The sequence below is a fragment of the Zosterops lateralis genome (genome assembly GCF_965231275.1).
Source record: "Zosterops lateralis genome assembly, chromosome: 1".
In the NCBI taxonomy this organism is placed as follows: Eukaryota; Metazoa; Chordata; class Aves; order Passeriformes; family Zosteropidae; genus Zosterops; species Zosterops lateralis.
Window position 1 is genome coordinate 89,661,606 of NC_139762.1, and position 11,685 is coordinate 89,673,290.

Consider the following 11,685-nt stretch of genomic DNA (forward strand, 5'->3'; position numbering starts at 1 on the left):
AATGACAACTGTAAGTCACAACAGAGTTCATAGTTTAACAGAAAAGAAAATTTTAAAATAACACACTTGTTCCAGCAACACGCGTTTATCAATGGACCAACCCATAGTGCAGAGAAGACAAATCCTATTAAACTTAGTGGGTGAGTGAAAGAGATCAGTTTATGTTCCTTCCCTGAATCCAAATTATTCTCACAGCTCAAGAAGAATCAGTGCAGATAATGCCCTAACAACCTCTAGCACCAACAGATATGACCTCAGGTGTAGTGATAAGAATATATAATTCTGCATTTCCTGAACTTGTCTGTGTCTCTTGGAGAGTGCTGTTGCTCTGGGAGCTTGGTGCCACCTTGAACAATAGAAAGCTTAAAATTTAGAAGAGATTCAAAATATGCTGGGTCACACAATAATAACACAGCACTAATGGTAAATTAGGAGTTTAGGATGCATTTTGAATTACTGAGGAGGAAAACTTGCAAGAAAGAAACCATTATTTCAAAGTTTAACATGGATGACATGTTGGGAACAAAAAATACTTTGATTTCTTAATTTGTTCATGTTATTACATTCCTGAAACTATTCTACTGATTAGAAAAAAGATTATTTTTTTTCCTGGAGGAAAATAATTCCATGTCTCTGGAGTCAAAAGCATGACTTTCAGTTGACTTCAGAAGAACATGACCTATGATCCTGCATGGAAGCATTTGGGACATGCCTGCAGATATCACAGGCCACCTTCCACAGTCACCTCCGTGCAGATGATAATTTTATCAAATTCCCAACCAAATACTTCATCACGATGCAGCAGACAGAACAATTATCATTTCTCATTTAGAAACAATAACTCTTAAAGTTGTACATATTTAGTTATTTTTAATTAAAATCAATTACAGTTTAAATACATGTTCATTCTTTCTCTAGGGAAGGCAATCACAACTGTGATATAGAGCCTAGATGGGAAACAGTAAGATGGAGAATGCCCCTTTTATTTTAAATAATCCCTCATATATAAATTATTTGCCCCCACAGAGCAATTAGAATAGCAGCTGAATATTTTTATTTCCAGACCAAGGACAGCAGGAAGCAGACAAGGCAAAATTTATTTCTGTTTTGTTAAGAGCATCCTTATTTAAATCCTGAAACGCTATTACATTTCAAAAAATACTTTTTTTCTAATCTTAAAAAAACTAAAATGATCTCTTCAGAGTATATAAATCCTCTAAGGCAGAGAGAAGCTGTGGGAAGCCATTCCCTCATGAGTTGCAGGCAAGCACTCAGAGATTTCTTGCATAGGGAATGCTGCAGCCCTCTGGTGCAATAATTGGATACAGGATGACACAGACACAGTGGCTGAAATCGTGGCAGCTGCAGAAGGGCTGTGAAGATGATCTCTGCCTGCCCCTGGGCAGCTGGACTTTAGGCGTGTCCTGCAAGAGGCCTCGGTGTTCCAGCTGTGCCGTGTTAGCACCAACTGGCTTCTGGAATGCATACCCAGCCAGACTTTCCCATGCCTGGTCCTAGACACGGGATGGAAAGCCTTGTAAAGACTCCTGAGTTACCGTCTGGCTGTTACTTTGGAACTTCAAGAATGGGTGAAGTGAGTGAGTGAGTGAGTGAGTGAGTGAGTGAGTGAGTGAGTGAGTGAGTGAAAGGTAGATACCAAGTCCAAAATAAATCAGGTTAGAAAACCTCTAAAAAGCGAGTTTTCTAATTTTCACTGTGGCAATACTTCTTCTCAGCATTATGTTAAATAAAAATGCCTGTAGAAAGAAGTGGGTGACCAGCAGGTCACCTTTACTTTTTCACACCATAAGCCTGATACAAAAGGCTTCCCCTTGATTTCAATCAGCCTTGGAAAGATACCTGTTCAGCAATTTTTGGAGCCAGATTTGTAGTCCTTAATTTCCACTGTCACCAATAAGTTTCATCTGCATGAACAAGTGTAAGAACATCAAGATCTGAGCCCTTATGCACCCACTCAGATTTATGAACACAAACACACCCACAGGCCCAGATACTTAAAGTGGGATATTAATTCTCCAGAGAGGCAAGTTCCTATCATGGGATTTATGTCACCCTCCCTAGTGAGGGCAGTATAATCTATGCAGCACACTGGAAGCAAGTAAGCTCCCTTGGACAGTATTTTCTCAATTCACCAGTGCCCTGCTGGTTCCTGTGTGTGACAGTTGTTCCTCAAACCTGCATTTCCAGTCTGGCCATCTGCAGACAACATTAGCTCCAAGGGATATGGCACTCCAAAGAAGGCAGAAAAACGTAATTCCTAAAGAAATTCCCAGAAGCTTACCTAGCTACTAATCAAATGAAGTAGGAGTTCTCTAGCACCATGTACTGGGAGAATTTCTGTCTCGATAACTTGGGGTTTGACATAAGCCCTAGAAAAAGATGCATGCTCTCTCTGGATGGAAATCCTCTGTGACACCACGAGACATGTTACAAAAACATACTGAATAACAACTAAATTCAGCTTAAGAGAAAAAGATAATTGGCATGATCATTTCCACAGACATGCTGAAAAAAATACTATTTGCAGCTATTCAAGCTACTGTGTACAGCTTGGTTTTTACATGAGAAATCAAGATAATACTTTAAGGAGGCAATTACTGTAGCATTTCACATACAGTAACCTACATATAAAAAGCATTAGTATTATAGATTATGCCCAGCTCTACTTTTACATGACAGTGATTATTTTCCCTGGGCTTCTTATGCTAGAATACTATTACACCTTTTGGTTTATACTCTTTTAACTTGTAACCAAGTACACATCTTTGAGGGATTATAACAAGGAGAGTTTTGCTTAATAGTGTCTTATTCTCAGTAACAGTAGTTACACCTAATTAAGAGATCAATGAGACCAACACTTTGTTCTTGCACTTAAATAAAAAATTATGTTTTGCAGACAGTGAAAATAAATTATTGTGACCTGAGGTACATACTACAAGCAATACCAAAACAAAAACAAAAGCAACAAAAAACAACAACAATGACAACAACAAAAAATAAACCAAAAAGAGCCCAAAAAATCCACAAGACATATAAATATAAATTTTATTTTAGCGTGTATAACGAAAAGAATAGGGAAAAAAATACAAAGACACTGCTAAGCACAGTGAATATTTTCCACCATTTCATCAACCCTGAGATTCTTGAAACTGAACTTCCTCTCTCGGTTGGGTGGCTGTCTGAGCTGGAGAGAAGCTGGAATGGGGCAGTTCTGGTGATTCATGTTTTGGACCAGGGATATTTCAAGTGTTTTGATATAATTTCTGAAGTTCACAGGTTCATTTACTGTACAATTCCTGTCTGTAAGCTCCTCCACAGAAGTAGGACATGCAGACTAATCATCGTTATCAACAAGCCCTAATGGTAAATAATTTCTTCATCCCACATAAAGCAAACACAGATAAGAGACAGTCATTTATAAATGTGGTCTGGCTAGATGCTTCAGGTCAGCTGGCAGGTAAATTATTATAAATTCCAAAGAGGAATTAGAAATTCTTCCATTCCATTTAGCCTATAAAGGTGATAATTAGAGTTATTAATATTACTTGCTTTTCAACTCTGTTGACCAATGCAGTCCCAAACCCAGTTGCCAAGAGAGGATATTATTAATACTTGGAAAGCATTCTACTGGAATCAGTGGTAAGACAAAAAATAGAATTAGAAAGCAAAATAGCACAGAAAAGGGAAGAGTTTCAAAAACTTCTGAAACATAATACACTTTTTATACACTTTAATATACTATTAGCTATAAATTGTTCTTTGAAGTATATTGCAGATTGAAAATTAAAATTCAAACCAGAACTCAACAGTCCAGGAACATCAGGAGATGCCAGAAATAACATTTAGGAGCTTGATGTCTTTAAGAGATGTCTGCCATATCTTGAATATAAACCGAAAAAAATTTACAAATCTGATTGTTTAAATAGCTTGATATGTTTTGAACTTTAGCCACCAAAAATTTTGATTCATTTTCACCCATCCTAATGGATAATAAAGTGAAAAAGATTCTCTAAAAAAAGAAATTCTGAATATACCATCTGCACAGCTAATTGAATGGACCATTCACAAAGCATGTATGTGTTTTAGGGTGCTTGCTCCCAAAGCAAAATCTAGAAATTACAGCTGACTGATGTGACCATGGTTAAATAGGCTTTGACTGTGGGGACCACCATTCTAGAAAGTGTAGCTTGTTTCTGTATGAGTTTAGGTGTTGATACAGGTGCACAGAAGTCCCCAAAGATCATGAAGAGTTAAATGTTCAACAAGCACAAAAATGTGAAGTCCACTATCTGGGAGATTATGGAAGTATTAAGAACCCAGTGGGTCAGAAAAAGACTAAATCCAATACATAGAGTGGTTTCAACAATTAATTCATTATATGTTTGATGTTGCAACATCATTTTCTATTATTTTTTCTTTTTTTGTGCAGGCTTCCTTCACATTTTATGGGATGTTCTGTGGTGTTGGGGTTTTTTTTCCTAGGTTTTAATACACAAAAGTTAGATCAAAAATAAATGAGTTGTTTTTGTTTCATACCTTTTATTATTTTTATGTAATGCTCTTTGTGAACACTCTGATTTCTGCATAATATAAGTTCACAAAATAGCAACTTGTTGTACTGAAATGGGATACTCTTGATCTGAAACAAGAATATTAATCCTCAGCCTTGCATCAAACAATGACAAGTTTGCAACAGATTTCCTTCTCTCAGCTCTATTATGAGAGTAACAAACGTGCTTTTGCTCATTAACTTGAATAATATATCAAACAGAAGGCCTTTAATTGTTTATTTTGCTAGCTGGAAAAGAGGCGGTGAAATTATGGGGGAAAAATGGATGAAGCAATTTCAGCTCCCTTTTTTCTTTGCTGTTTCTTTCCTCTGCTTTATTATTTTGCCTATATCAACTCTTTCTCCCCCAAAATTTTGGAGAAATATCTCTCAGTCCTCTCTCCTCAGAACTATTTAGGCATTTAGAAGCACAAGAGACAAAACCCAGCTATTATAATAATCTCTATTTAAAGCTTGATTACGGTGCCTTCTTTCACAAGCAGTAAAAGAAACAATCTCATTATATGGGTACAACAACTTACAGAATCACAAAAATAGACAAAATGTAATATCAAGGGGAACAGAACTCCTCACCTACTCAGGACTCTCAAAGCAAATCAAATAGAGATCTAAAAGCCTTCCCACAATGGTAGATGGGAAAAATTAGCATCTCATCTGATAGTAGTAAAAAAAAAAGACCAGCTGTAAGAAATTGTTCATTTCTTCCTTGTAGTTGCAACGGTGGGAAGAGTTCTGGTCTTAAGAGATCTTTCCCAAGCCATAGACAAAATCTTTAATTGCAGCTGTAACAGAACTTTTATCTTTTGACTTACATTTTCACTCTCAACCACTAGCTAACAGTGCTGTATTTTACTGAAAGACTCTCACATTTTTGTGCATTTTCTTTCCAATTTGATTAACAAACAGACATCAAAAAAAGGAAAGATTTCAAAAGGATTACAAAATCCACTTTCAGTCTCTTACAAAGTGGTATCTGAATTACTCTCAGTCAGGCAGCAATTGGCATGAAATATTTTCAGGACATAGTACAGCTAATATTCCTAAACTAGACCCAAGAGAGGTAAACCCCAGAGGTCAAATTCTTCTGTAAGATAAAAGTGCGAAACTCTCACTGAAACATATGTGAAAATCCCATATATAAATCTGTCCAAGGACAGAATCTGAAGAATCTCCAAGATGAAACTCTTGGCATAAGCACAAGAAAAGCAGTTCTTTAAATGGAGATCCACATCTTTTAGCACATTTTTTTTCCTTTCCTCTGAAGTAATACGCAGCATTAATGAAGAGAGCAAAATAAGCAAAATAGAAATGTTATAGATTTCAAAAAATGTGTGACAGTAGAGGGATGGAGATACTTTGCATCAAATTAAAAATATTAAATTGATAATAAAAAAAATAAATACAGGGATGAAAAGGCATTTACCAGATCCATTTTAACTGGAAGAACCAAACCTAGTTTCTCAGCTCTTTCTCTTCTCATAGAGACCATTGATGCTGAGTAAGAACACCTGATAAAATGCCCTGGAGAAGCTTTACAACTCAACTGGCACTTACACAGCAGATAAGTCTCACTGATATCAGAGTAATCTTTCCACAAGGATGAACAGCTCTTGAACAATTTCTCCAGGGAACAGCATCAGACACAAACAGACTTTCTCCATCACCAGACATGATATTCAGTTCATATGTAACATACCTTGTGTCATGATACACAGAAGCTAATACAGTGATTTTTTTATTATGTTTTAACATCAGCAAATAATATAAACTGATCATTTCTAACAGTTAAAAAATAGATGATGAAATGTGTTTTTAGAATGTAGGCCTTAGATGCTCACCTCCTCATTGCAGCTGAAACACTTTGATCTTATTTACAGAAGTTCTATATGACTGGAATACCATTTTCTTATTTCCACATTTTCATTACTTAGTTTGTAACTGCACCAGAGAGCAATTCCTCCTGCTATATTACCCAGCTCAACACGAATTCTTGGTTTTTATTCACCTAAACCTCTGTAAAAATTAAATTTGAAAGGTTTTAGACAAAAATCAGTTTGTCCAGTTCCCAAATCATGTGTACTTGTTCACAGTGTTTACTGACCTTCACTCACCCCACAGGCTTCTAAACTTGGGTATCTGGCCTGAACTAGTCATCCCTGCTTCCTCAGTGACCAGTGACAGACAGTCCAGCAACTACAGAGGGTGCTTGTTCTGTGTAAATGTCTACTTGGAACAGGATGAATCATTAGATCATTGTGTTGACATGAACTTACACTAAATGCCTAACTGTTGGATTGATATAGTCACATTGACTTAAGCTTTTTCTCTGTGCTCAGCTCCTTGCACTATATTAGCAAAAGCAATCTTTTGTGAGCATAGCTGTGTTCATGGGCAGTAATTAGTTATGATTCTTTGCTCTATCTGTATGAAAAGAGAAAAATTATACCACCCTTTTATAGGTGAAAAATCTCAGACAAAAATAGCCAAAATTATCCAATAAGTTCACTTGAGAGATTTAAATCAAACTTTTTTTCTTTTTTTTTTGTTTTGTTTTGTTTTGTTTTGTTTTGTTGTTTGTTTGTTTGTTTGTTTGATGGTGTTTTTGTTGTTTGGAGGGTTGTTTGGTTTTGGCTTTTTACCTCAGTGTTCAAAACTATCTAAGGTGAGAACACACAGCTTTTCTTCAGTTTCCAGAAGTAACAATTCTACACTGGCATGGAACTGGCTTCAAAGTTCTTCGTAGGTATCCACAGAGTGTGAGAAAAAATGGGATTTTTGCTCAGCTGGAATGATTACATGCCAGTCTTTGTATAAGTCTCTGGTAGAGGTGTTCTTATTCTCTGGCTGCAAGGCTGTGCCCGTTTTCCTCTGTATCCCCCTGTGCTATTTGTTCCAATGCAAGAGGCACAGATGCTACAGGCAACAGGCACACAAACCTGGTTTACCCTCAGAGAAGACACCTTTGGCAGTCAGCAAGGCCTGAGTCACACTGTCCTGTCCTGTCTCGCCTCTTCTGTGTCTGTCATTAAAGTCTGCAGAATAATAGTTACAGAAAACAGACAAAGGTAGGATGAGTTTGTTTAGACTCTGGAGTTTCAGGCCACTTCTGTTTTTGACTTTACAGTCTCAGTGCTCTTTTCACACAGATTTTAAATATTTTGCTGTTTTCATCTATATCAGCATTAATACTGAGGCCACAATTAGGATTTGGCCTTTTGGAATCACAGAATATACCTCTCCAACTGAGCTAACAGCAGAAGTGCTGATGATAGCAAACTGAATATATTGATTAACCATTAATAAATTGATATGATTCACAGTTTAACCAGTGGATTACCAGCCTGTTCAACAATCATAGGAAAGATAAAGGTTAGCAAATCTGGTTTCCATGACAGATTCTGGATAGGGAATATTCTAAAATTGCTTTTTCTATTTATTTCTCCCCAGAATCCTGTCTCTACTTTTTCCATCTGCTTAGATGTCTGCTTTCTGGCTGCATATCCTCCTATGTACCCTCCACTTCTGCTCATACCAAGGTCTCCAGTGTCCCTCCTTATCTTTCTTTCCCCTCCTCCTCCCCAGGCTTGCACTGCAGATGGTCCCTTCTTCTTGTGGGAGCATGTCTGCAGTGATGGCATTTGTCTTCCCAAGTCACTGTTACATGTAGTGGAGTCCTGCTTTCATGGAGCAGGCTGAGCACCTGCCTGCTGTGGGAAGTGGTGAATTAATTGTCTTGCTTTTCTTGCATGTGCTACTTTTCCTTTCCCTATTAGATGATCTTTATCCCACAAGTTTTCTACCTTTTACCTTTCCAGCTGTCTCCCCAATCCCAGAGGTAGAGGAGTGAGAGAGGGGCTATGTGGGGCTTGGTCGGTGTCTGTGGCTAAACCACAGCAAGCATAGTGTATCTCTGACTTCTTTAAAAAGTGCAGAATTCTATAGCTGCATTTGATTGGATTCATCTGAGACTTCAAAATCTCCTTAAGAAGCAGAATACAGATGAAAATGAAGAGTAAATTGATGTGAAAATTAAGAGCTAGTCAACATTTTTGTGTGATACGGTTAACAGTTAGTGAATCCAACAATTAAATATTTAACTGCCAGTCAGCAAATGAATACTACCATCCAGTCTTCAACAGACTATTTGAGTGTTTTAGAGCCTGAGATGTGTTGATTCAAGGCCTGCCAACCTGAGATTAACTATTTACCTATTAGGAAGCTGGCAATTGATTTTTGACATGACAATGAAACAGAAATGAGAAAGTAAATAATACAGACACAGAGGAAGTGGTTAGAGAAAACAGTTTCCACATAATACAAGTTGCTAGTGTTCTGAGACTCTGGAAAAATATGGGAAGCTACCTGAGAGTCAGTGGACTCTCACCAATGTAAAACTTGTAGGAAGCTCCAAACAGGACTATCAGTTGTAAAAAGTTCTAGAGCAAAGTAAAGGAAAAGAAATATGGCAAATCAGAGAATCAACAGGCCTTAGAAAAGAGTTTGAAAGTCAAGAGTGTAGCCTATTTTTTAACTTACCTCTGTTTTGAAAAGAGAGAAACTGGCAAATATGACATCATTTTTTAAAAATATTATCCCAGACTCTACAGAGAAGTAAGTTTGATTGTCCAAGTGGGAAAATTGGTAGTAACAGAATCGGTGGTTGAAGTGATAAATAGAACACATAATATTTCATAAAAGAGTAATAATTCCCAAAACTACTGAAAAAGTCAATTATTAGGGAGGTAAGACAACTTTGTTGATAAAAAAAACCCAGAGGTTTTTTTTCAGCTCTTTCACCAAATGCTTTTTAATAAACTAAATTTGTCTGGATTAAAAGATAAGGCCCTCTCATTGATAAATAATAGTTGTAGCGGAGTAAACAAAGACTAGATATAAATATTCAGTCTCAGAATTTCATCTGTTTCATCTGTTGAACCAGTCAAAGGCTTACCAATTATGAACATGGACCTGTGCTGAGATATATGTTATTAAATATACATAAGTGAAGTTAAAGACAATAGGATGAAGGAGAAGAGAGGAAAAATCAAATCTGGTGAAGACACACATACAGAATAGCAAAATCTGAAATGGAAAATTCATTATATTGACAAACAGAGTATTAAAATGTCAGATTAATAAACACAATTATGCACATAAGAGGAATACATCTAACTGTAATCAAGGAGAGAGTTTATAGTTGTTCTTAGGTAATTGCTAAAAACATCTGAAGTCAAGATCTCAAAAAATAGATCCTGAAGTTACTGTGCATATTTGGGCATATACAGTGCTCAATGAATATCATTAATATTGAGAATGAGACTGAGAACAACAGTCATCATGTCATTATGACACTTTGTAAACACCTGTCAAACCCACATGCTGGATGCTGTGTGCAACATCCAAAAGAGCAAACCAGATAAACTAGAGAATTGCAAAGATGATCAGAGGTATACATTTTCTCCTGTCTAGGTAAAAGTACATAGCAGACTTTTCAGCATGGAAAAGATGTAATTTTGTCTGCACAATCACTGGGAGGATGGATAACATGAATAAAAAAATATTCATCCACTGTATCTCATTATGGAAGGACGAGGAGGCATTCAAAGAAATTATCAGGTGCAAAAGTTTGGGTTTTGGTTTTTTTGGTTTGTTGTTTTTTTTTTTTTTATAAAATGCACATTTCATCTGTAGAATTCATTCCTACAGTAAATAAAAAACCTAAATGAGCTCGAAAATTATAACCGAGGATAAATTTACACATTTGTCAATGGTAAATGATGATCCCTATGGCATATCTGATTCCCAAAAGATAGACCAGCAGTTGGATTCGTTGGGTCCCTGGCTTTTCCCCTACAATCCATTTTCATTCTCACTGTCAGAAGTAATACAGCTTGTACAGCCTGTAGAGAGTGGTGCTGCTGGCCCAATGCAGGTGATCCAGGGAAGACTAGTTAAAGGCAAACAGTGCTGCTCTTCCCTCTGTGCTGCTTTCCAGGAGCCCATCAGAGTCTTTCTACTTTAGAGGACTTTTTTTTTTTGCACTGTCTCCATTCTTCTATTGCCATTCCCTCTTACTGTTATTAAAAACAAAATTTATTTTGATATCAAAACAATTCACTGTTAAGCCATGAGAATAATTCTGAGCCTTCTTCCTGTCTGTGAATACGCTGTACTGCACAGGCTCTCTGTTAGATCCTAGGGAATTCTATGAGTTGTCAAATTGTTCATATAAATGGCCTGTGACAGCTGGACAGAGGAAAAAAATCACATGCAAATACAGCACATGTTTACACATATATTCATAGTATTTACCTGTCTTTAATTACAGACTTGGAAATATTCATTATTTCCTGAAAAATAATTATTTCCAAAAATATGTACTGTTACATGACAAAGGAATCAGAACAAAGAAATGAAAATAAAATCTAGACCTACAGGAAGAAGAAAGCAGGCAAAAACAAAACAGAAGGGGAGCAAATATTAACTCAAGCCAAAGAAAAGAAAAAGGAAGGAAGGGAAAAACTAACAAAGAGTAAGAAAATAAAGCAAATAAATTACAAACAGATAAAAAATCAGAAAAGTGAGTAATGAATATTTGTCCAGGTTTTGTTCTACTTTTACAAGAATGGAAACATACTAATTTGAAAGATAAAATGGCTTGGAATTTCTTTTTTTTTCTTTTTTTTTTAATTTAGATATTATTTTTCTGATTTCTTTCTAAGAGCCACAGGGAAATTGTGGAAATCAGAATCATAGAACAGTTTGTGTAGGAAGTGACCTTTAAAGGTCATCCAGTCCAATTCCCCTGCAACAAGCAGGGACATCCTTAACTAAATCAGGTTGCTCAGAGTCCCAACCTGCTCAAGTCCAACCTGGACTTGAATGTTTCAGGTGTGGGGCAAATACAAAACAGCAGCTCTCTGGAACACAGAGAAATTTCCTCTAGCTCAAACACAGAGTTTTCTCTCACTTACCCCACCCAACCTCACACACTGACTTCTCTCATTGGGAAGGGGGATTTTCTGTTACATTCAAGTAATGTGCTAGAGCCTACTTCTTCACCATGGTGCAAAAAAAAAAAAAAAAGGTAACAT